The sequence below is a fragment of the Octodon degus genome, unplaced genomic scaffold, assembly GCF_000260255.1.
Source record: "Octodon degus isolate 3935 unplaced genomic scaffold, OctDeg1.0 scaffold00032, whole genome shotgun sequence".
In the NCBI taxonomy this organism is placed as follows: Eukaryota; Metazoa; Chordata; class Mammalia; order Rodentia; family Octodontidae; genus Octodon; species Octodon degus.
Window position 1 is genome coordinate 16,941,112 of NW_004524608.1, and position 25,817 is coordinate 16,966,928.

The following is a 25,817-nucleotide window of genomic DNA, read 5'->3' on the forward strand; positions in this document are numbered from 1 at the left end:
GAGGAGAAAAAAAAACCAAGAACTTCTGGACAAAAATCAATCAGAGCTTCAAAAATGATTTAATTCTGTATATTAGGAGAGAATGATTTGTTATTTTTACATATTTAGCTGACAGATTGTTTATCTTCAATCATGGGTCTGTATCTGCTGTTTAGCTCTCGAAACTAAAAATATTCACTTATTTGGCACATCTTCTGGTAAAATTATTGGCAGAATTTTCAAATTAGGTAGAAATCTAATGTTTTAAATGGGTTCTTCTTTGGAGGTACTGTGGAGGTTTGGCTGGTGCTATTTGTGTCCTCACTTCAGGAAGTTTATCTTTATCTATCAAAAGATAAAGCACTGAAAGCAAAGGAATCTTAATAATTGTCAATTCATTTAATCAATGATAAACCTATATTTAATGTTTTATTTTCCACTTTGAAGAGCAGGTGTAAGATAAGAGCCCTCTTAGCCTTTATACTATTTTTTAAATTAGCCCTTTAATTACTTTTCAGTAATATGAATCAGGAAATAAAAATTACAAAACAAAAGCATGATAATTTTGTGATTTGTTATCTTCACAGCAAATTGAAGATCACATATAAATGAGTAGAGAGTGGGCCAGCCAGATAGCTTAGAGGATTAAAGCACCTGCTTAAGCAGATGCAGGAGTCGGAGGTTTGATCCCCAGCCTGCTGTGCCAGTCCCACCCCCAGAGTGCACTGAGATGGCAACTGAGACTAGGCGTGGTGGCACACACCTATAATCCCAGCATTTGGGGAGCTGAAAACAGGAGAATCACTACAAGTCCAATCTGTGTAGTGAGACCCTATAGTCCCTGTAGACCCTGCACTAAATACGAAAACAAATAAATAAATAAATGATCAGAGATTTAGTTTTTTTATATATAGCACAATAGTTTTATTGATGGTGTAAGAAAAAAAAATTTGCCTTTCATTTGTAAAAGGTTTATTTAATTCATTTTTTTCACCATTCTTGAATTTTTACCTCTAAAAATCTGCTTTCGTTTCTTCAAATAATGACATCCTCTGTGTCTGCATTTGATGCTGGAGGGCAAGTAGGTCTATCAAGAAGATTCCACTGGAAGGTTTCAACAGCTCCTTTCTTCGCAAAGACTGTTAGTTTCTAGCCCGGGGAGGCTGGTAAAACTGCTGGGTTGGCCTGTAGGTCTTGACTGGCCATCATTTCCTCTATGGAACTCCAGAGTTTGGTCGTAGGTACCTTCTTCTTCCCATGCCTCGGTCTGAATGGGCTTGATATTGCTCAGTAGCACCTCTTCATAGTTTCCATAATCAATAAATTTAACAACAACAGTCATACCGGAAGAATGGAGAGCTTCAACTTCTGCTCGGTAAAACTTATTATCTTCCCAATAAAGTGCAAAACATTCATCTCCAGGTTTCCACATCTTTGCATACTCCACAGGAACAGATGATTTTAGCACTTTTTCTGGCTTAATCGGCTCAGATCTTCTTTTGGGTCCACTACTGTAAAATATTTTATCTTCATAGGGTGCAGCTATGACAGTTCCTGCCGGCTTAATCGGGCTTACTCTTCTCCCTTTCAATGGCATTTCTGTCTCTCCATTTGGAACATCAATGAAACTATTACTTCGGACAGGATTTTGGTAATCAGTATTTACATTAAAATGTTTCTCAATTTTTATACCACCAAAAGCTTCATTATTTATTGTTCATGATTTCCTGTCATAAAAATGATCGGGATTACCAGTTTGGCTTTCTCTTTTCCCACATTTTTGATTATTATAATCTATCAATTCTTGAGGAAGTGGATTCTCTTTTGCTTCTGCATAGGATGGACCTCTTCCTGTTCTGGTTTGCATAGCATTATCTCTTTTGTTAAAAGCACCATTATTGTGCTAAGAACTCAGAGGATATGAAGAGTCTTTAGTTCTGTCATATCGAGAATATGGTCTACCACATTTGATTCACTCCTCAGCCCATACTTCAGATCCTGAAGAAATACCTGGTCTCTCAGAAACTCTATTTCTAGGCAATCCACTGCCATCCAAAACTGGCTTTGAATTTTGGATATCTCTTCGAAAACGAGGAGGTTATTCATTTCTTGGCTGCCTGGTATCACGGCGAGAGAGCTGCCTTGGTTGATTATTGTCTTTTACCCCATTTTGTTCAGTATTTGACATTTCTGTGCTGTCCCTGATGAAGTGGCTGTGGCTGTGGCTTTGGCTCCTCCACACTTAAATTTCCCATTTTAGACTCCAAAAAATCAAATAACATGCTTGGTGCTGAAGGCCTTGTGTTTCCTAGGTCCTCTTCATCTTCGGATCTTACTCGACCCCTGCCTTTTCCTCTACCTCTTGGAGGTGGACCCATAATAGGCTTCTGTTTATTGCTGTTAAACAGTATGTTCAATGCTGCTTCTAAATTGTTGCCATTATCCATGAGAGCCTGCCTCGATACATCCTTACTGAAGCCCATTTCTGTTATATGCTTCAGTGCCTTCTCATCAACCAACTCTCTATAGACACCTTCATGTTTCCCCTCTGATCTGGTTGGCTTTTCTTTCTGTAAAACTTCTCTGCTTCAGTTACCAACAGCATTCATATTGAGGTTACTTCGGGCACCACCCCCTGCTCCTCCAAAAGTCTTGGTTTCTTTGCTCTTTACAACTTCTGCAATAGCAGCAGTCCTTTGCTTTTCAAATTCATCATTATCATTCGTAGATTTGACAGGCATTGTAACTTGTAACGTCTTTCTTCAATCAAGTTCTCTGCTATCTACTTGAACATGAGAAGCACATTTCTATCCAAAAGGCACAAAAGGAGGTGGTCCACCTTCAGTTCCAATGTTGCTTCTATTGTGTTTTGACAAGCTTCTCTGTAGCTCCCATTTCTCAATTAGGTGTTCTGCTTCACCACCAAGAACTGTACTGTTGGAGTCATTCAAGAGCAAAAATCCATTTTTTACGTCAACAATGCCTGAAAGTTTGACTTTAGTTCCAGGTGGTGTGTCCAGGCTTATTTTTGACATATAACTAAATTCTACTGCAGTGCGACTTATATGACCATCAGTCATCTGCAAACGCAGCATCCTTGGTGCAGCCTGAGATTCTTCGTTGTTCTTTGGTGCAGCAACATTGCGAACTTTTTGGATTTGCAAAACACATGGACCTTCAAGCTTTTCAACCTTTCCACCACTGCTGATGTCACTGGAAAGGAATTTCTTGCCAATTGTTCTCAGATATTGAGAGCAATAAGAATTACATCATTTATATTGACTTTGTCAAGGGAACTTGTACAAGCTTCAATGCCTTCATCCAAAAGATGCCAACCCGCCTGGGACAAGAGCGCGCCGGGGGCCCTCGGCCATCGCAGCTGCCTCAGCCAGGACGAAGGGCAGGGCGGGAAGCCGCCTACTCGAGGCCAAAAAGGGAAGAAAAGGGGAAAAAAGAAAGAAAAAAAGAAAACTCCTGCAGGCGGCCCTGTGACTGGGCATGCTCAGTGCGGCGGGCGCGTCCGCATGCGGGTTCCGCTCGCAGCGTTTTGCGAGCGGCTGCGGGGGCCAGGCCGGGCGGCGGGGCGGGGCACGGTGGCCTCGCCTCCAGAGATTTAGTTTAAAAGCCAATCTTTCTCCAAAGGAAAGACAAATTCTAGCATGTCTTAAGCTGCCACCTAATGTAGAGCAACTAGCAATAGCAACTGTGATGGTAATGAACAAAAACAGCACAACTATAAAGGATCGTTCCTACTAAAATTTCTACATGGTACTTAATTCCAGAATAATAGCCCTACAGAGCCAGAACAAACACTTGGGTGACTCAGCTGTCTTAGATTACCTCCAACAAACATGAAAGATATATATGATATTTTGGTTTTATATAAAATAAGCAATTAAATAAATAAACAAAATAAGCAATTCCCTATACTTCAGTTTCATACACTGAGTTGTCCCATCTTTCCCCCCTATAACCATGTTGGCACTACAATTTCATTGGATACAATCTTTATAGATTGCATGATAGGTTTATGAATCCTACAGCTTCATGGTACCCAGTCACAAAGCAGCCACCCACAACAATACCAAGTGTCATGCTCTTTCTTTATTCTTCCTTGAAAATATCCTGTCTCCCTCATGAAAAATATAGTTTATAAACTACATATACACTGATTTTGAAAAACAGAATATGGAGTTGACTGGACCATAATTAAACTTTATGTTTACTAGAAGCTTCTCAGGACCTTTAACTATTAAGATTCAGTAAACTGTATTAAGAGAGGGCTGAAGGAGAGACCTAGGCATGGTAAGATGATTGGTCCATGGGATAGTTTTGTACTTAAAAACTGTGTCACTCCAAATGCTCTTTACATTGCCACTTTGCTGAAGCTTCACCCTCATTCCTGCCTTCTACTGAAGTTTAATTTAGAGAAAAAAGTATCCTTGTCTCAATATTCAAATGCTTTAAATCAATTTGTCATAGTTCATATGTTAATGTGAGTTAGTTGGAGATCTACTTGTACAACATCACAGTGGTAGGCTCTACTACACCAATATTAACTTAGAAAACAGGAGGGGGAGGACTTTCGAGCACTAGGAGTTGGAGGGTGCATTTCTAGGTGTGGGGAACTAGAAGATGACAGGTTCCTGAAGGATGGTCCGGGCTGTACTGGATTGGTTCAGGTTAAGCTAAGCTCTTTTAGGGACTATCAGGAAAGTAAGAATAGCTTACTCTACTTATGTCACAAATAGGCACAATCTCCACAACTCTACCCTGATAAAATTTCTTCCATACAACAAACATTTCTGCTCTCAAAATTCTAGCTAATTAGATTCTGGGACCTCTGAATTTAAGTTCAGGTGCATTGGGTTAAACATGGTAAGATGGCAATGTTCAGGGCCCAGCTATCCATTTATTTGGAAATTATTTCTTTCTTAAAATTTTCTTTTTATTTTTTAAGGAGAATAAAAAATAGCAAAGAAAGAAATTAGAAATGATAATTTCACTAAACTAGAATAATAGAAATTCAACAATGGTAATTATATGGCATATTGTTGTCTTCAAACCAGTTGTTCAAATTAACAGATATAAACATGCAAAGTTGGTCCCCAAAAAACGCTATAAAAATTTAAAAGAACAGAGGGAAAAAACTCAAGCATTAACTACTCCTTTCAATAGAAGAACAGAAATCAGCAGTACAATTCTCCAATTTATCATATATATATATATATGATATAAAATATATATTATATATATATATCATATATATATATATAAAATCTCTTCTTTCTTTTCTCCTTTACCTCATCTGAGTTGTCCCTTCTCTTTGAGCAGTTTCTTTGCTATTCACAGCATCTACTATGGCTTTCATATTTTATTTACTCTTTCAGGTCCTTACACTAGGGAGACAATATGATGTTTACACATGCAGGTCTGATTTATTTCACTTATGAGTATGATCCTATTTTCATCCATTTACCTACAAAAGCCTCAACTTTTTCTTTTTTCTATACCTGAGTAATACTAAATTGTATAAAAGTACTAGATCATTTTTATCCTTGGTTGATGGTCATTTGGGTTAATTATGACAAATTGTGCTGCTACAAACATATGTCACTGTGCTATGATGCTTTCAGTTCTTCTGGAAAAATACCTGTCAGGGGGACAACTGGATTGAATGGGACTTCTCATCCTGGTTTTAGTTCGTCTGTTTGTTTTGGTGAAACCTGGGACTGAACTCAGGCCCTTGCACTTGCCAAGCAAGTGCTTATTCTACTGAGCTATCAACCCTGGCCCATCATTGTAGTTTGTTGAGGAATGTCCACACTGAATTCCATAATGACTGCACCAGTCTACACTTACACCAACAGTGGAAAAGGGTTCTTTTTCCCCCCACAACCCCTCCAGCATTTGTTATTGGTTGAATTCTTGATGATAGCCATTCTTTCTGTGGTGAGATGGAATCTCAATGTTGTTTTAAATTGCACTTCTCTAATGACAAATGATGTTCAAGATTTTTTAAATATACTTATTTACCATTTCTATTTCTTCATCTGAGAAGTGCATATTCATTATTCAAAATGTTGCCCATTTTTGGATTGGCTCTTTGCATTTTGTGGATCAAATTTTTTGCTTTATATGTTCTAGACAGAATTCCTTTGACTGAGAGACAATCAGCTATAATTATCCCCATTCATGGGTCTTCTTTTTAATTGTTGATTTCTTTTGACATGCAGAACTTTTCAAAAGGATGAGATCTCAGTTGTTGATTCGCATGCAGTTTGGTTCTTGTTCATGAACTCTCTAGCTACCTTAACATAGGGGTGTGTGTTAAGATTTCTATCTATGTTCTCTTCCAGTGAATTTGGTGTTTCTGTTCAACAAATCTTTGATTCATTTTATACTTTAGCTTAATGCATGGTGACAGACATGAGTCTAATTTTAGTCTTCAGCAAGTCAAAAATCAGTTTTTCCAGCACTATTTATTAAAGGGTAATTACACATGTTCTTTAGTGAACATGTTTGGCCTCTTTGTTAAAGATAAGGTGGCTGAGTGAACTTGTAGTTCTGTCTGTATTTCTAACCTGTTCCACTGACTCTCAGGTCTGTCTTCTGTCAGTACCATGCTGATTTTATCACAGTAGCTTTGTAGTATAATTTCAAGTCAGGCATCATGACTTTCCTTTGTTGCTCTGGATTGCTTTAGATATTCTAGGTCTTTTCTGGATGTAGGTGAATTTTATGTGTCCTCTAGATCTCTGAGATATACTAATGGTATACTGATCAGGATTACATTTAATCTCTATAATAATTTTAGGAGTATGGCCATTTTCACAGTGTTACTTCTTCCTATATGTAAGCAATGAATATCTTTCTATTTTCTGAAATCCTCTTAGATCTCTATTTTCAGAGTACTATAATTTTCTTTTTTTAATTTTATTTTTTATGTATATGGTATAGGGTCTCACTATGCAGTTCAGATTCGTAGTGATCCTCCTGTTTTTTGTCTCAGAAGTACTGGGATTACAGGCTTGTGCCACCATATCAGGTCTCAGTAGCCAGCTCAGTGTGCCGTGGAGGTGGGGCCTGCATGGCATGTGGTGGGGGCATCAAACCCTGATCCCTATGGCCACCTAAGCAGGCTATTAGTCTGCTGAGCTATGTCACTGGCCCAGAGTACTGTAATTTTCAATGAATAGATCTTTTACTTAATTTGTTAGATTGATTCCTACATATTTCACTTTTTTTGGATGTTATTGTAAAAGGTATGGCTTCCCTAATTTCTATATCAGTGTGTTTGTTGATGGCTAAGTAATGCTACTGATTTTTGAATGTTCACTTGATATCCAGATATGCTACTGAATTTGGTTATTAAATCTACAAGTCTTTTGGTAGAGGGGATTTTTTTTAGTATCTTTTCACCTATGAATGATAATTTCAATTCTTTCTTTCCAATCGTTATTCTTTTTATTTCTCTCTTGTCTAATTGCTTTTACTAATATTTCCAGAACTATATTGAATAGGAGTGGTGACTGTGGACATCCTTATCTTGTTCCTAATTTTAAGGTGAAGGCTTTCAGTTTTTGTCCATTTAGTATGATGTTGGTGATTGGTTTGTCATACATGGCTTTTATCAGGTTGAGGTAAAGTCCATCTATTGTGACTTTCTGTAAGATTTTTATCATGAATGAGTGTTGGATTTTATCAAAACCTTTTATATATATATTGAGATGATCATGTGATTTTTGTATTTGGCTCTGTTGATGTCGTGTATTACATTTATTGATCTGTATATATTAAACCATCCCTTCATTCCTGGGATGAATCCCACTTGGTCATGATGTGTAATCTTCTTGATAATTTGCTGCAGTTAGGATTTTTGCATCTATGTTCATTAGGGAGACTGGCCTGTAGCCCTCTTTTCTTGGTTGCATCTTCCTCTGGTTTTGTAGCAGGGTAATACTTGCTTCCAGAAATGAGTTTGGGATATTGGCTTCCTTTTCAATTTCATTGATGAATTTATAAGAACTGGTATTAAATCTTCTCTAAATTTCTTGTACAATTCAGCTGTGAATCAATCAGGATCTTGGCTTCTCTCTGTTGCTAAGTTTTTAATTACATTTTCAATTTCATTTACTGATATTGGGTTACTCAGAATTCTTATATCTTCTTGATTGAACTTTGGTAATTCATATGCATTTAAGAATCTGTTCATTTCTTCTGTGTTTTCCATCCTGTGAGTGTAGATTTTTGAAGTATTGATGATCTTCTGAATTTCTGTATGATCTGTAGTGATTTCACACTTTTCATTCCTTATTTCATGAATTTGAATTTTTTTCTTTCCTTTTTTGATAAGGTTAGCTAGGGTTTTATCAATTTTATTTATTCTTTCAAAGAACCAACTCTTCTATTCATTAAGTCTTTGTACTATTTTCTTAGTTTCTATTGCATTAGTGTCTGCTCCAATGTTTATAATGCTCTAAGTTCTTGGGCTTGACTTGCTCTTCTTTTTCTAGGAACATGAGGTGCACTATAAGGTTCTTCATTGGAGCTCCTTCTGTTTTCCTGATGTGAGAATTTACCATAATACCTTTCTCTCTTACGAATATTTTCATTGCATTCCATAGGTCCTGATAAGTTGAATCTGCATTTTTGTTTGATTGTAAATGTTGTTTAGCTTCTTCTTTAATTTCATATGTGATACATTGATTGTTCAAGAGGGTGTTATTTAATTTCCATGTTTTTATGGGTTTTTTTGTTGTTGTTTTGTCAATACTTTGCAGTTTCATTGCACTATGATCAGATAATATCCATAGGATAATTTGAATTCCTTTGAATTTACTTAAGCATTCTCTATGTGCTAGTATATGCTGTACTTTGGAGAATGCCTTGTGTGCAGCTGAGAAAAATGTATATTCTGATATTTTGAGGTGGAATACTCTGAAAAAGTCTATAATTCCATTTACTCACACATTTCCTTTTGTTCTGTTATTTCTTGACTAATTTTGTGCCTAATGGATCTATCTCCTTGTGCCAATGTCGGGGGTAAAGTCCCCTATTACAAATGTGTTATATTGCTCATTTGATTTTTCATATCTGTTAAAATTTGTCTTATATAGTTGTGCTCTCCTACAGTAGGTGCACATATATTTATGATTGTTATCTCTTCTTGTAGTTTTCCCCTAACATGTATGTAGTGACTTTCTTTATCTCTTTTAATCATCGTTCGTTTGAAGTTCACATTGTTAACAACCAGAATAGCTACCCCTAATATTTTCTGTGTTCTTGTTACATGTAGTTTTGTTTTCCATTCTTTTACTGTTAGTCCATGAATTTCAAGTTAAATGTTTCTTGTATACAGAATATTGTTAGATTTTTGTTCTTCTAGCTACTCTGCCAGTCTGATTCTTTTGATTGGTGAATTGAGGTCATTTATATTGATGATTATAACATACATAGTGGCTTATCTCTGTGATGGTATTTTCTTGCTGTAGCATTTCTACTTTTCCCCTCTGTTTACGTGCTTCCTCTGGTAGTTTCATTCTATTCTTGTTTTTGGAGTTGTGGTTATTTTTGTATTTTTCTAGAATATGTACTCTTTGTAGGGTTGGTTTGTTGGTCATAAATGTTTTCAATTGTTCGTTGTCATGGAAGTATCTTACTTCTCCATTAATTTTGACAGATAGTTTTTCAATGTACATCAAGGGGTTGGAAATTGTTTTCTCTTAGGACCTATAATACTTCACCCCAATATCTTCTTGGCTTGATAGTTTATGTTAAGAAATTTGCCATGATTTTGATGGGTTTTCCATTATACATTATCTGTTTCTTTTCTGTAACATCCTTTAATGTTTTTTTTAATAATTTCTGGGATCTTATTATGTGTCTAGGTGTAGATTTATTTTGGTTGATGCTAATTGGAGTTCTATATGCCTCACTTATTCCATGTCATATTCTTTCCCCAAGCATGGGAAATTTTCTGCTACTACTTCTGCAAATAATCCTTTATATCATTTGTGTTGGCTGCTGCTGTTTTGCTGACACTAATCAGTCTTATATTGTTTTTCTTTGTGTCACTTTGCAGCTGCTGAATTTTTATTTTCTGTTTCCTTGTTATTTTTAAGAGATCTTTCCTTTTGTGATCCCAGCTGCAACGTTGTCTTCAAAGTCTGAAAATCTATCTTCAGTTCTGTCCAAGTAGTTTTGCCAGCTTACAGTGGAATTCTGAATTTCCTGAATATTTGTTTGAATATTTTTCATGCATTCTATTTTTTTTCCTGTATTGTTCACTCAAGGTTTCCATCAGTTTTCTATTCTCCTTTATTTTTTATCTATGTTCTTTAGGTGCCCTGAGAAATTCTTTTATGATTGTTGTCCCTTCTTTTTTTTACCTGAAATTATTTCTTATACAATTTCTTCTACAACTGATGGAGTTATTTGTTTACTTCAGTTGCTATCATTTCAGAAATTTCAGGTGTGTGACTTCTAAATTCTTCTATGTCTTTGTCTAGTGAACTTATTCTCAGTGAGCTACAGGTCTGATAGTACCTTTCATTCCTTCATTTTGACATTTTTGAAACTCCTAAAGATCACCTGGATTCAGTAGCAATCTTAGTGGTGTGGAGATTCTGGTCAGCAAGGATCCCCTAACAACAGAAGGACTGAGAAGTGCTCACCAAGTCCCCACAGTTGTCTGGAGCTCAGTGTGGGTTACTCAAGAGGGAGGGTGGCAGGCAATGGGAGGTTATTTCTATGACAAAATTTTGCTCAAGTTTCAGAACACAAGTATGCACGGAGATTCACTTTCTGTATATAATTTATGGTGATATTCATTTCTCCACCAAAAGAGTTATCTCTTCAGGGGTCCCACTTGAGACCCATCCCTTCTGTCTTTTAGAGGCTATTGCTATTCCCCAACCCTCTTCCCCAGTGAATTTTTCTACTCTTAAAAAAAAGTCATGTTTCCGGAATTAAATTAACACACCCATTACCCTATATTTAGGAATGCCATTGGTAGTCATAGAAATATGTCTATGTTTGAAGTTTGTATCAGCACTTTTCATTTGGGGAACTTGAGTCATTATCAAAATTTAAATAACATGCACCTCTAGAAATATTGGCAACTTATCTGTAACATTATAACGTGTTTCTTTCAACTTCCAGTATCAAAAGAAAACAAAATGGGACTGGATAGATAGTTCAGCAGTCTAAGTGCTTGCCTGGCAAGAGCAAGGACCCAGGTTCAATTCCCAGTACCACATGCCATGCCAGCCCTGGAACTCTGGGTGCACCGAGCCAGCCACCTCAAAACCAGGTATGGTGGCATATGCCTGTAATCCCAATGCTGGGGAAGCTAAGACAGGAGGATCATGGCAAGTCTGAGCACAGCAAGACCCTGTACCAAATAAATAAATAAAGATAAAAAAAAAATGAACATGTTCCTGAGACAGGGTTATGTACGTTCCCCTGGCTTAAGAAAAAGCAAACTAAGCTAAAATCCTTACCACAGTTGATTATACTACTATTAATCATCACAATTGCAACTGCTTGTTTCTTGATAGAAGACTTTCTTCATTATATTTATTCTTGATCCTCTGTCACTTGAAGCCTTACTAAGTGGTGAGAGAGCACCACTGATACAGGGGTAGCCAACTCTTCCAAGGCATACACAACTACCCTCTGAGCTTTTGTGTTATTTGTATACAGGCAAATCCAGGGTAACAATTCCACATATCTCTTCTTGTAGGTGCTTACATTCAACAGCCATTCAAGGGCCAGATATTAGAAAACTACAGACTGCCCCCACACCCTGAATTTGTTGAAATTATTCCAAAGGGCCAATCCTAAATCTGTTTATCCTACCTTATCTTACTTTCAGCATAGAAACCACAATCAAAGCCCTGGCCCCTCTTTGTTGCCACTCCCTCTTCCACTGGCCCAATGTTTCCTCATGTGGTCCTAGATGCTGCTCTGACCACCTAGAGAACTATGAATTTGCACTATATTTTAAATGAGAATCATCTCATCTTTTGGCTTTATCTTGCTTGAAAAATAGCAACATCTATATTCTAAAACAAAGACTAAATTCATACTGATGGGTGAACAATATCTAGAAATAAGAGATGGAGAAATACTCATTGGTGGTTATCAGTCAAATCAGCCCCTTTATTTAAATTCTTCTTACAACAGTGTATTAAAAAGTATAAAAATTCCTATGTTCTATCAGCTCACTGTTTATTAGTTAAGCTTCAATGTCCTTATTTGTAAAATGAGAAATTTGCACTATAAAAGCTCTATAAATCCTTCCAGACTATGATATAATCTTAGTGTTTTGCTAATATATTTTTGTTAACAAAACCTCTTGGTATAACTCTACAAATGTAAAGCATAATAGGATACTATTTAGCTATTAAACTCAAGTCACCCCATGGCAGTTACTGGGTTTAATAAATTCTTCTGTCCCTAACATGGTATATGTTAAACATGAGGAGTCCAACAGCGAGAACAAGGCCTGTGATTGAAAAAAATACAATGAACTTCATATTGGGTAGTAATAGGTAGACATAAGAAAAAGATTATGAAAACAAACATTTTAACTATATGGTTAAACAAAATTTCTATTCTTAACAATCTTAATTCAAGGCTCTTTCTTGTTGGATATTTATAATGTGAAAGAATTGGCTATCTATCGCTGGAAATATTCTTAACAACTAAGAGAAGTAAAATGAAGAGCTCTTTAGAAAATTTTATATGCTGTTGCTTTATGTTTCTTTTGTCTAGCTGGTTGTTGGTTTGCAGTATTATTTCAGAGACTGATTTAATTTTTTTCATTCACTAAAAAGCAACAATGGGCATTTTTAATTTTATAGAAAAATGAAAAAAATGAATCTGCAGCCATGCCAAAAAGGCAAACAAAAAAGAGCAGCTTTTAATTAAATCCAAGGAATAGCACTCGGAGCACTTTTTTTTCATTTCTCATTCCTCTCCCAGCCACTAGCTGAATGTTGCACTGTAACTGTTCCTCTCCTGATTTACATTTTCTCTTCTGGAAGAAGAATGTTAAAAGCCACAATAGTATATATGTTAGAAGAAAATCTTAATTACTAATTTATAAGAAGTACTATTACATGATCTAAATTAAAATACTAAGTTGACTTTACTCTCAAAGATTTTAATACTAAGTAATATAGATAAAAGGATATGTGAATATTTTATATTCTATAAAAGAAAATTCTAAATTTCAACAGGTGAACACATTTCAGAATCTAGGTTAAGGGCTCTATGTATCCCTGATTTGGCAGAGGCCTATTTATTAGAAATGAGGTCTAAGTAACAGAAGCCAAGCTCAGCTTGTTCTTTATCCTGACCACAAGACATCTGGAGGATACTTTGCACCTCTCTTTTTGGGGAGTCTCTCATTCGGTTTTGTTTCAAGAATTAGGCACACATGTTGAAAAAAGAATAAAAATAGCTTGATTCAAGTTGAGTATGGATGTTGCTGGGTAGTTCCTGGTGAACTCACTTTGGTACCTGAGACTTCTTGTCACCAGACTCCACAGGGCACTTTTAATAAAGGCAGCAGTTATTAAAGTAGGAGACTTCAGTAGAAAGCCCTGGTTTATTATTATTTTTTATTAAGCATACAATGAAAATTAGAAATTGTTTGATGAGTATTCCTAAGAAGTTGAACTCAAGCAGCTTGAACAGAATTAAAATCCACAGAGAACATTTAAGAATAGCATAACTACTTCTGTTACAAATAAAACAAGTAATTCAGAGTTTATTCAAATGAGTTATATTTAAATAACCAAAAACTAAATCAAAAATAAGTGAGAGGTCACATGACAAAAGCACCTCTATAAAATGAAAAAATGTTAATTGTAATCATGTCATTAACATGACCATTTTTAATTATCCAAGAATACAAATGTATTGTTTCACATTTCCTAATCTACCTAATGCCTTATTCAGAATAAATTCTCAATAAATACTTTTAAATTGATGTACCTAAGGACTAAGGATGTAGCTCAGTGGTGGAGTGCTTGCCTAGCATGCACAAGGCCCTAAATTCAATTCCCAGTGTCACCAAAATAAACAAATCTATTTTCTAAATCAGTATAAGAGAAGTCTTGTATGGCCAGTGAGGTAGCTCAGTGGACTAAGCACCTGCTTAGGCAAGTGGAAGGACTGGGGTTCAATCCCTGGAACCACATTCTGCACCAACCCCACCTCCAGGCATGCGGAGCCAGCCACTGAGTCCAGGCGTGGTGGTGCACACCTGTGATCCTAGCACTAGGGAGGCTGCAAACCTGAGGATCACTATGAGTCCAAGCTGCATAGTGATACTCTGTACCAAAAAAGTCTTGCATATAATATACCAATGAAAGCATCCTAGTTATATAATATTTTCAATATATGCTGAAAAATCCCTTGGAAAATATGCACTTATGTTCATATTCAAAATTGGAGATGAAATGATTTTTGTATAGTTGAAATTACCTTGAAGCATAAATTGTCATCATCATTGATGGAAAATTTTTAGAAGATTCCTTTAATCCATATTTCCTGAAACAGAACTTTCTTGGCATAACAAAACAAAGTAGGACTCATACGTAGTAATAAACATCTGTTTCTGGTTCATCCCGTCCTCTAGTGCTTTTTACTCATTTCCCATCAAAAGCCTCCATACTCATTCCATGTGTGAGAGACGGTATGTGAGCTCTTGGCTTCAGTGACTGCCAAAGTCTTTTCGGCCGTTCATCGCATCCACCAGCCCATCTGCTAAACACCAACCTCTCCACAGTGCTGGGTCTCGACAGTTGTGCTTAGAAGTTGCTGTCTTTAGGCACAGATGTGCCCTCAGTGTCTCAAGGTGAGGCCCAGCGCACTACCCCCATCCGTACTCCTGCCATCATTTTCAAAGTGGGCACTGCTACTGCCCTGGGTCACAGAATAAAAGCATTGCATTGTATAAAAGCTGCCAGGACTCTCCCTGCAACTTTTTCAAACTGCATTAAATGCACTATGCTGACTTGTAAATATTGTAGTTTTCTATGAGAAAACAATTTTTTACTAGTAATCAATTCACTATAGGATTAATGGAAAATATGAATACCAACAAAAATGAGACTTTGATTTACCTAATAAAGAAATACTCAATGGAATTATAAATTGATGCTTTTATTTTAGAGTCCAAATATGTTTCATGCATTACACTTGTCCTTTCTAAACCAGTAATTCTACTTTACTCCTCAAGAAATGCTACAATATATAGGAAAAGTTGAATAATGAAAATGCTTGTCATAGCACTATTTATGATCATGAAAAGTAAAGACAAATTAAATGCTTTAAAATCAGAAAAGATTACATTCATTGTGACTGGAAGAGTGAGTCAATTATGATATAGCAGCTTAACAGAAATATAAATACAGAAAACATGAAGAAAACAATACAATATCTCTGGAAGAGAATAACATACAAACATTATATTTGTTGTTGTGATAAGGTTATGGAAATAGTGGGGATTTTCCCCCTGCAGTTTGAGCTTTGTGGAATTGCTGTTTTACTTTATGGGTTATGATTTCAAAATAAAGGATGAATCAATCCCTTTAATTTTTTAATTAAAGAAATTATATACCTCCCAAACTAGAATTTAGTTTCAGTAATCTGAAAATAGTACATTATCAACAGCTGGCAAGTAGCCAACCGTTATAAAAAGTTCTAATTGCTTCTAATCTAATATCCCTGAAGGCTGCTGAAAATCATTCCAGACCCCAGCTGAGTTTCTTGCTTTCTTATCGATTGTATTTTATTTAACAAGAGTGACCGGGCTTAGGAAAGAGACATACAGATGCATTTCCATGACCTTTATGTGGTATCTCAGTCAGAAGGGAAAAGCCTCTGTAACTGGGAATCAACTTCCAAGAGTCTCATGAAGACTCAACTTGAAATACTACAGCTGTAAACCATATCGCCAAGCTGTTGGGAATATTTAAATCATGCTACAGCAAAGGAAGGGAGGGCAGAAGAAGAGGGGAGCCATGACATAATGTTTCAAATGACATCAGGATCATGTAAAGTGGAGATGGGCGACTTCTGCTTCCAGGCTAGAGGAGCACCAGCAGCTGGGGGAGAAGGGTGGCAGGCTCACAGGCAAAGAAGCAACGGCGAGGGCGCTCACGGGAAACACGTGTGAAGAGCGGCTGCCAGCCTGCCATGACTTCACTGACTCCACCGCAACAGGCATGACTCTGGAGTGTGTTATAGTGCTCAGCACATGGGGTGTGATCAGCCAGGACAATTCCTCTACACAAGGCTGAGGGCCTGGGTGATCTCTCTGTACCCAAATCTTACCCCTCTTTCCAGGTGATTTGGGGGGAACTTGCTTGGTCTTTCTGAGTCTTTCTTAGTTCTATAATATGGAAGTACAAATGAGGAAATTTCTAAGATCTTATTCATTGCCTAAAATCTCTGAATATCTTCTTCAAACCTTCAAAATATTTTAGGCTATATGCTTGCTTTTGAAGTACCTGTTAGCCAAAATATTCAATTTACCATAAGGCTATTTCCTACCGCTATTTAAATATTTTTATTGGCTCTTTAATTTTGATCAGAATATTGTCCTGACAGTCATGTCTTCTATTTGTTCAGAGAATGTGATAGTACCTGATAGTCATTTGAGAAAAAAAAAAAGAGTAACTTACTATGCACTCTTGATTCCACATGCACTGTAAAATACTTAAGGATGAAGAAAAGATAAAAAATCACAGCTAGAAACTGGCTCCTCTTTTGTGTGGCTGGGAAATATCACCAGAAAGCAGATTCTGAGACAAAGATGAATGTGCAGGACAGGATTACAGCTCAGAGGCATAGCACCTGCTTGGCAAGTGCAAAGACATGAGTTCGATTCCTGATACAAAAAAAAAAAAAAAAAAATCAGTGTGCAGGAAATATAGCAGGGCATATTCTCAGGATGAAAACCCCTGAGAATGACCCCACTTAAACTTCACCTAGCAAGTGAGATGGGGCAGAGAGAGAAAACAGGCATGGAATACTGGGTATTAGGAATATTGTTGCTTCTAAGTAACCAAAGTTAACAGGCAAGTTTTTCAGTCATATGAAAGATGACTGGGGACTCTTAGAGCTAAAAGAGGAAATTTGAAGTCCAGGACAGAAGATAATTTGGAGTCTAACAATTATGGGTTGGATGAACTCATAAGATAAGCTGTTAATTATTATTGTTGTTGTTGTTTTCAGTTTGTTATAAGCCAGAAAAACTAGATTACAACAATGTTATTTATGTTAACGATAACAGCCACCTCTTTTCTTCGTTTTTGATTATGATCACATAAAGCCTCATTACAACTACAGATGAATATATGTGAAATCTTTTATTTATACAAATCTTTTTTTGCAATTTAATTTTGGAACTTTTACATTTGCCCCTTGTTTTAATAAGAGCATTCCTCTCCAATGCATGTGTTGGAATCTTAATTCCCAATGTACAATGACATGTGGAAATAGTCAGGTTTCGAGGGGGGTCACAAACATGGGGCCCCTGATGATATTAGTGCCTTGGTAGGAGAAGGCAGGCAGACCTCTATCCCTGCCACATGAAAAAGCAACAAGGAAGGGACCCTCTACTGGTCACATTTCCAGCTTCCAGCAGGACAAGAAGCAAACACCTGCTGTTAGTGCTTTCTTGCATATGGAGTTGTGTCAGTGTCACCAAGAAAACTAATACATCACTAAAAAGTCACCCCCCCTCCAGATTGGCCTATGGCTCTCATCAGCCAGGCTTGCTGTCTTGTAGCTCTGTCCTCCTGGTCTCCTAGCTACATTCTAGGCATGCCTCTGTAAACCCGGTTTCAGGGTTTCCACTGGAGTTTTTAAGAGATAATAAAAGATTTTTTAAAACTTTGATGACAACCGAGGGTTGTGTCTGTTTAAAGAGTGGATATTACCTTAAAACATGTGGCTTCCATATCTACACCTTATCTAAAGCAGGAAAGTCCACCTTATTTTTAGTAGTTAAAACTTTATCAAAATGTATTACAAAAAGAAAATAGGGAGAAGGAGCTCTGTTATCTTCTGAATTATGCAGGATTTTCAATGACAAAATGAACAGAGGGGCTGATTCTTTTGGAAAGAGAATGGATAATAAGAGAACATATAAGTATTTAAAGTACAGTTAAGCGCAGCCTAGATCTGTGGTCCCCAACTTGGTTCCATATGAGAATTAGGAGAAGCTTTTTAAAATACTTGCAGAGATCCTGGCTTAATTGGTCTGAGGTGAGGACCCAAGCAAGAATGCTTCTTTAAAACCTCCTATGGCATGCTAATATGCAGTCATCGTTGAGAACCACTGCCCTGGATAAATTAATTATACACCAGAATTCACAAAGAACTCACAGGTGCTATGGGGAGAGAGGATCTAAGAGATGTCAGGCAGTGGAGAGATTATTTTTTTAAAATGTCAGTTCTGGAAACCAGAGAACAACAAGTACAACACTCTTTCTTAACAGCAGCTGGGAAAAAGTGCTGTGAGCACCCTTATAAAAGAAAGTGATGATTATTCTGAATCAGCATGAGCTCACCAAGGGCAAATAATGAGAAGGGGTGTGTGTGTGTGTGTGTGTGTGTGTGTGCGCACGTGTATGCATGTGTAAATCCAAGCAAAGTAGTTTCACTTCTCTTTCATCATCTGTTAACTTGACCCCAAGTTAGAGTCTAGCTTTGGTTGCAAATATAGTATAAAGCTCCCTTTAGTTATTAAGATCTTTCACAAATCAGAATCAGTCTTGACTATGTTTCAAACTCAACAACTGTTAGTTCCTCTTGTTTATTATGGAAAGCAAGATAAACACAATTAAATCCAGTACCAAAAGTATGCTGTGCACCTCTCTAGTACTTCTTTTCTTGCTATGCTCTATAACTTGCTCATGCACCACTGTACACCACATGCCTCTTTTTGTCCTTAGTTTTTCCAACTGTAAAATGGGACTAATACCTCTTGATTCAATCTATCTGAGATTTTTCAATACAGAAAGAAAAAAGGCTTGAGTATTAAATGTCCTGGAACAAGGACACTGTATTATACAGCAAGTACAATTATTCGATATTTAGTATGTTATATAATTTTCATCGCCATCTTAGAAACTAGTTTATTTATGTACAGTTAGTGGAACAGAACGTGGGAAATGGTGGGCAGTGGTAAAACACAGGCCATTTCCTTGAGTGAAAAAGGCCCGTAACTCACCACAGACGGACTGAGATGTGAAGGTCACTCACTTATTCACAGGAATAAATTATATTATACCATCAAGTAAGTTTCTTCAGCTAGTCATAAAAAAGAATACAGCTAAGTAATTTACTCGCAAATGATGGTTATAAACCACTCACACTCTAACAAATCAAATTACACCATGCAAGCCACTGAGTCCTGCTCACAGGGTTACCCACGTGGGAAAGGAGAGCAGTGACGCTGCCACGTAAGTCTGCTTCTTGGACGCCAGCCTCGGGGCCAGGAGGTCTTGTGCTGGCAGAAAGAGCCACAGCAGGCAGGCCAGGAAGGGCCACATGGTAATCACTTGCCACCCTGGCTCTGTCTGACCTTGGCACACAATAGATAAGGGCTCTGGGGGCCTGAGGGTGAATTCACTGGCCTCAGCCTCGAGACCTCTACTAACACAGGAAGAGGCCAGGTGTCTGCTGCCTCCGGCAGACCTCACACCCACCCAGGGCTGCGGGGGATGAAGAGTGAGGGTTTGCACACCTCAGCATTGCCAGTGTGCCTAGGGCTTACTTCCCCTCGTTGTGCTGCACATTCACTGTCTTCCACAAAAAATAAGGCAAGTTTACATCATTCTGCCTGTGCATGGGGGGGCGGGGGGGAGAGAGAGAGAGAGAGAGAGAGTGTGTGTGTGTGTGTGTGTGTGTGTGTGTGTGTGTGTGTTTACTTGGATGTGAACCTAAGGCCTTCACACTACCTACAGCCCCAGACCTTTATTTTATTTTTTTGAGACAGAGTTTTGCTAAATTGCTCAGGCTGGGCTCAAATTTGTGATTGCCCTGCTTCAGCCTCCCAGAATGTCAGAATTACAGGGTGTGCCACCACTTCTGGAAATATATTTTTTCCTTAACTATGTGTTTTCATTGAAAAAAAAAAAAAAAGTCAAGCAATGCATAAGTACAGAGTAAAATGTGAGTCACTTTGACTAAAATCCACTCCTTTTGCCTCCCTACTCTAACCATTCTTAACAGTTTAGAATCCCCTTTAAATTTTTTTCCATGCAGCTATATACATTACAGATGACAGATCTTCATATACAATATGGAGCTTAGGGCTTAATTTCAATGTGATTATAACATAGAAATTGCACTGAAACTAGCATTTTCTAAGTTCAAGTTAATGCTACCTATTTTAACATGTAGTTTGGAGCCCTAAACCATAAGCACTCCCACTAAGGAGATGCTTGGTTTCTTTTGTTAAATTTTATTTACTAATTATTAAAATATTTTAATAATTTGCAAATTTTCAACATGGTCTTACTCCATATTTCCAAAGGTAGTAGTTTCATTTTTAGAGAAATCAAGATTCAGAAAAAGTATGTTGTTTTAAACGCTATAATCTTCTATTTTTAAGAGCACTTCTGAGAGTCTATCTTATGGGAAACAAATCAAGTTACTACCTCTTTTTTTTTTCCTTTTTTTCCCCCATAATTTTATTGATAAACAAATAGCAATGAGACAGTTTCAAACCAAATTGGTAGGACAGTTTCAATAATTAACACATTGCATACATTCTTCCTAGTGGTTAATTGCTGTACAAGACGAGGACATGATATCCTATTTACAAACACCATTAGAACAAATCCCTCTATTCATTAAGAGAATGTAACTATATATCTATCCTAACCACTTTGAATACACAGATACAAAATGAACATTCATCTGTATGCCCTTTTTTGTTAAGTTCCATTATTTGAATATTATAGGTGTGAAACTCAGCAAAATATTCTAAAAGAGTCCAGTAGCCCTTAATAGTATTGGGTCTTCTGCTTGACTGGCAATGACAGAAATTGTTGGCACACTCTCAAGTTACTACTTCTAGCACTGGTGGTAAGACCTGTTTTCCCCTTATAGTTAAAAATTGTTGCTAATCCTTCATTTAGTAACTGTTTTATAACACTTTTTGACAGTATGAACTTTAATTGTCTTTTGAAGTACTATAATTAAATCTATTGTCCAAAATGTCTAAATATCATTTATTGATTTTTTTCTTATGAAGTGTCCATAAGCTTTATTTCTAAATATTTATGTACGCTAATGACTTGCCTTGCCCTTCACCACGTAGCAAGATGTGAAGTTTGTATTATCCACTTTACAACTGAATTCTAGCAGTAGTTTACTTCCAGCTCCTGTGCTGTGCTGTGTGACCCCAAATTGATACTACAGTGACTTTGCCTTTTTTTTTTTTTTTTTTTTTTTTTTGTGGAACCGGGGATTGAACTCAGACCCTTGTGCTTGCCAGGGAAGCACTTATTCCACTGAGCCATCTCCCCGGCCCCATTTTCTTTCTTTTTTAAAATGTATTTTAGTACAGGGTCTACAGGATCTCACTACACAGACCCGACTCATCATAGTGGTCCTGTCTTCAGCCTCCCAAGCCCTGGGATTACAGGTGTGCGCCACCACACCCAGTCTCAGTGGCAATCTCAGCACGCCCTGGGGGTGGGGCCGGCACAGCTTGTGATGCCACGGATCGAAACCAGTCCCTGCATTTGCCTAAGCAGGCATTTAAATCCGCTGAGCTATCTGGCCAGCTCTCTCTCTCTCTCTCTCTCTCTCTCTCTCTCTCTCTCTCTCTCTCTCTCTCTCTGTCTCTTTTAATGCACCAGGAACCAAACTCAGGACCTTCTCCTTACCAGGCAGGTTCTGTGCCTCTGAGCTATATCCCAGCTTTGCTTTTGTACAGGCTTTGATTGGCTTGGACGTCCTTGAAAATTCCATGATAGGAACTTTCTTCTGTTGTATTGTGAGATTACTGCGAAATATTACTAGAGAAGATGTTTTTCAATATTAGAAGAAATAACTTAACTACCAAGCAGAAACTATTCTTCAGAAAATTTTAAATATTTTCGTCTGATATTGGCAAGTTAATTTTGCTAAATTATGCATACCCTAGGATATTTATATTATTTTTTCATAGAATTAATTGTAAAAAGTGCCATTTTGTGGCATGTTATAAATATTGATTGTTTAAAAACAAGATGTTATGTAGCTATTTTAAATGTTTTTAATGAAAAAATAATGTAACAATTTGAGAACTATAACTACCCATTAAAAAATAAACAGAAATTTCTGTTATACCTTGTCTTTGAAATATTTACATTCTATTTCTATCAAATGCTACTCCAAAATACTAGTTTTAGACCTTAAAATGCCTTCTTGATCAGTTTATCATAATTTTTTGCAATTATATATATAAATTTAGTTTTTAAAATTGCCTGTGGCTATAATACTCAAGATAAAATGATGTTATTATAATATACATAATGAATACATTTAAAATATTTCTTATTTTAGTTGTGATTAATAGTTTACCAAATTTTAAATTATAAATGTCAATAAATATCAATTCTAACAAATGAAATTTTACTGTAGCTCTATCCTTTCATAAATAATTGTTTTGGATGTCTTGATTAAAGGAGACATGCCCTGCTTTGGCAGGGGGGTTCTGTACTTACATTCTCTGCCATCGTCAAGGTCCAGGTGAATGGCATCCCTTTGTTTAGAGAAGTGTAACAAGGGGAATGGGTGAGATGGGCAGAGGCAGTCAGGTCATTTGGGAAGGGAAGACACACGGATTATTAAAAACTGAAAACTTATTCTCTTAGAACTATTTACACTTATGTTCCCTTTAGAAAGTCTTTGTATACCCTGGTCTGAAGATTGTTTTAAAACACTGGTAATTTTATCCAAAAATCCTTGCCAACCAGAATGTGGTCAATCAGTCTGCCTTATCTTCTTGGCTACATGCATTTACTTAAGTTGGACTGATCACACAGACCCAGAAGCACCTTCATTGTTAGCACCTGTCCACACTATTAATACAAGATCAAAACCTTTGTAGATATGAAATAATGATTAATTAATGACTTTTTCTGAGATTATTCCATCATGTAAAATCAAATACTTCATATAAATCAAAACTAAAAAAGAAAACCAACAACAAAAATAGAATAAAAAAGAATCCTTTGTATTGTGACAGTATGAAAGCAAAAACAGGGTGATATTTTATGTATATAAAATTACCTGTCTGCTATAGCTATTAGACGTACATCATATATTCACACACATATCCTGGTTATATCCTAAGTACATCTCAGTGCTAAGCAAAGTGGAAAAGTCAGAAAATAACAGGGCAGAGATTACAGCAAGGTGCCAGCTGGGGGAGGGGAAAAAGCAGCTTCTACAGAATAATAGGTTTTAAATTGGAGGTCTTAAAACCCTCAGGAAATAAAAAGGGTCAAAAAAGAGAGAAAATTGCACAGGGGTTATATTACTTAAAAAGACAATCTCCTTTCTCTTTCAAAAATTGCTGTATTTTTTGGAAGATGCCTTTGACAATGGATGCCATCACTTAAGAACCATTGCTCAATAAGAGTAGACAAGAATTCTGAGTTTTATGGCACCTAAATGTTTCTGCTAGTTTGTAGAAAATGGTGCCATTTTGATCAATTTGATTTAAGGAACTGAAAACTCAAAAATGTAAATGAAGGAATTAAACTAATTCTTAGTTGTTATTTGTTTTCTTTTTTCCCACTGGAAATACAACGCTAAACATTATTTTAAAGATGTCATCAAATTAAAACTTTGATTCCAGCATTCTGAATCAAATCATATGATGAGTTAAAACAAAACATGGTACACAAGAAAACTCTTTAATCAAAATAAACCATGCCATACCATTTCATTTTCACACATTCACTGTTAAGAATATCCTTAATATTAATAGTTCAAGCCAAAAATCATTATCTAAAGTTCTCTAATGCTAATCAGAATGGGATAATGTTTTTTAATTTTATGGACACATGATCATTACACTCCTATAGAAGAATTCAAATTCAGTTACTACACTCTATTCACTGTAATTGTGATGAAGATAGGGAATTTACAACAGCTTACGCACTCTTCCCTAAACACATATACGAAGGTATCATCATTTCCTAAGTACATGACTTCATGAGGCCCACGCCTGTTCATTTTCTCATATGCGTTATCTTAGTCTATAGGCATTAAGTTGAGGTCACAGAATTCAGTAGAGACTAGCAATCATTTCATGTGAGTTCACCTTACAGATTTTTTTTTGTTTGCCAGGCTCTATGTGCTTCATTATTATATTTATTTTTTATTAATTTTATTGAGAAACACATAGCAATGAGACAGTTTTTATTTTTATTTTTTATATATTTAGTACAGGGTCTACAGGTTCTCACTATGTAGATCGGACTCTTAGTGAGCCTCCCAAACCCTGGGATTACAGGTGTGCATCACCATGCTGTCTCAATTGCTGTCTCAGTGTGCCCAAGGAGTGGGGCCAGCAAACTTGTGGTGCCAGGGTTCGAACCACCTTACAGATTTTATAAAGTAAAAACAAAAGATGGAACAAGGTAGTGAGTCAAAATGACAACTGCACACCTACAGCTGATGATGCTCACACTTCAGCAGTTCCAGGATAATTTGCACTCCTGCCCCCGGGGTAGAAAACAAATTGGAATAATAAGTTAATTAATTAATTAATTAAGAAAAAGAAAACAAATTGGACTGGGTGAGTGAAAAATACAAGTCCATGATGGAATAAGAATGTGAGTTGAAGTAAAAAATAAAGGAGACACACCAAAGAATTACAGATAAAGCATAAAGAGAAGGCAAGAATCTAACAGTTATATTTAGTGGATATTCAAAGCAGGAAAGAAGTTGAACAAATTCAAACTAAATTTTACAAAAGTTTATTTTGGCATGGTGGTGCACGCCTATAACCCCAGCACTTAGGAGGAGGCTGAGGCAGGAGGATCCTGTTACTTTGAGGCCAGCGTGGGCTACAAAGTGAGTTCAAGTGCAGCTTAAAGTGTATCAAAAAACCCTGTCTCAGAAAGACCAAAAAAAACAAACAAAAAACGAAACAAACAAAAATTCACTGAAATTTGAATGGTTACTTGTCCTAAATTGAAATGACAGCTGACATTCTGGGAGAGTTTACTATGAGCCAGATATTGAGACCATTAGTTAACACACATCAAATTTGATCATCACAATAACCCTAATGGGTGGGCCAGTCAGGGCTACAAGGTGACTTCCAGTCCAGTCAGAAATTTAAAAAAAAAAATAAATAAATAAGAAGAAGAAGAAGAAAAAAAGAAAGAGAAAGAGAAAAAAAAGAAAAAGAAAAAAGAAATACAATTTCAGGTTTCATTTACAGTACTAATAATCACTAGTTGATTAAATTAGGTACAAACTCCTAATCAAACAGTTATATGTGTACTATGTAAGCAAAAGGTTACCTTGCAATTTTTCTCCATTTATGCTTCCTGATGAAGAGGCTTAGTTAGGGTTTTAGTCTTGACAAATGTCACATGAGATTATAATAATATTTAAACACGTCTGTAAATCTTTCAAATAAATGTATATCAATATGCACACATACATTTAGATTAATACATGTGGATAAAAGTATGTGTGAATGCACTTACAGATAAATATGTAAATGTATATGTAAAGAACATCTTATATTTGTTAGTTTTCAAATGAATAGGTATAACGCAAATCAAACTTTA

The 25,817-nt window shown here is 36.5% G+C and overlaps 1 pseudogene; it reads right to left on the bottom strand.

Moving 5' to 3' along the window:
- Nucleotides 1–1,121: 1,121 nt before the first annotated feature.
- Nucleotides 1,122–3,559, bottom strand: LOC101591226 (annotated as a pseudogene).
- Nucleotides 3,560–25,817: the final 22,258 nt, after the last annotated feature.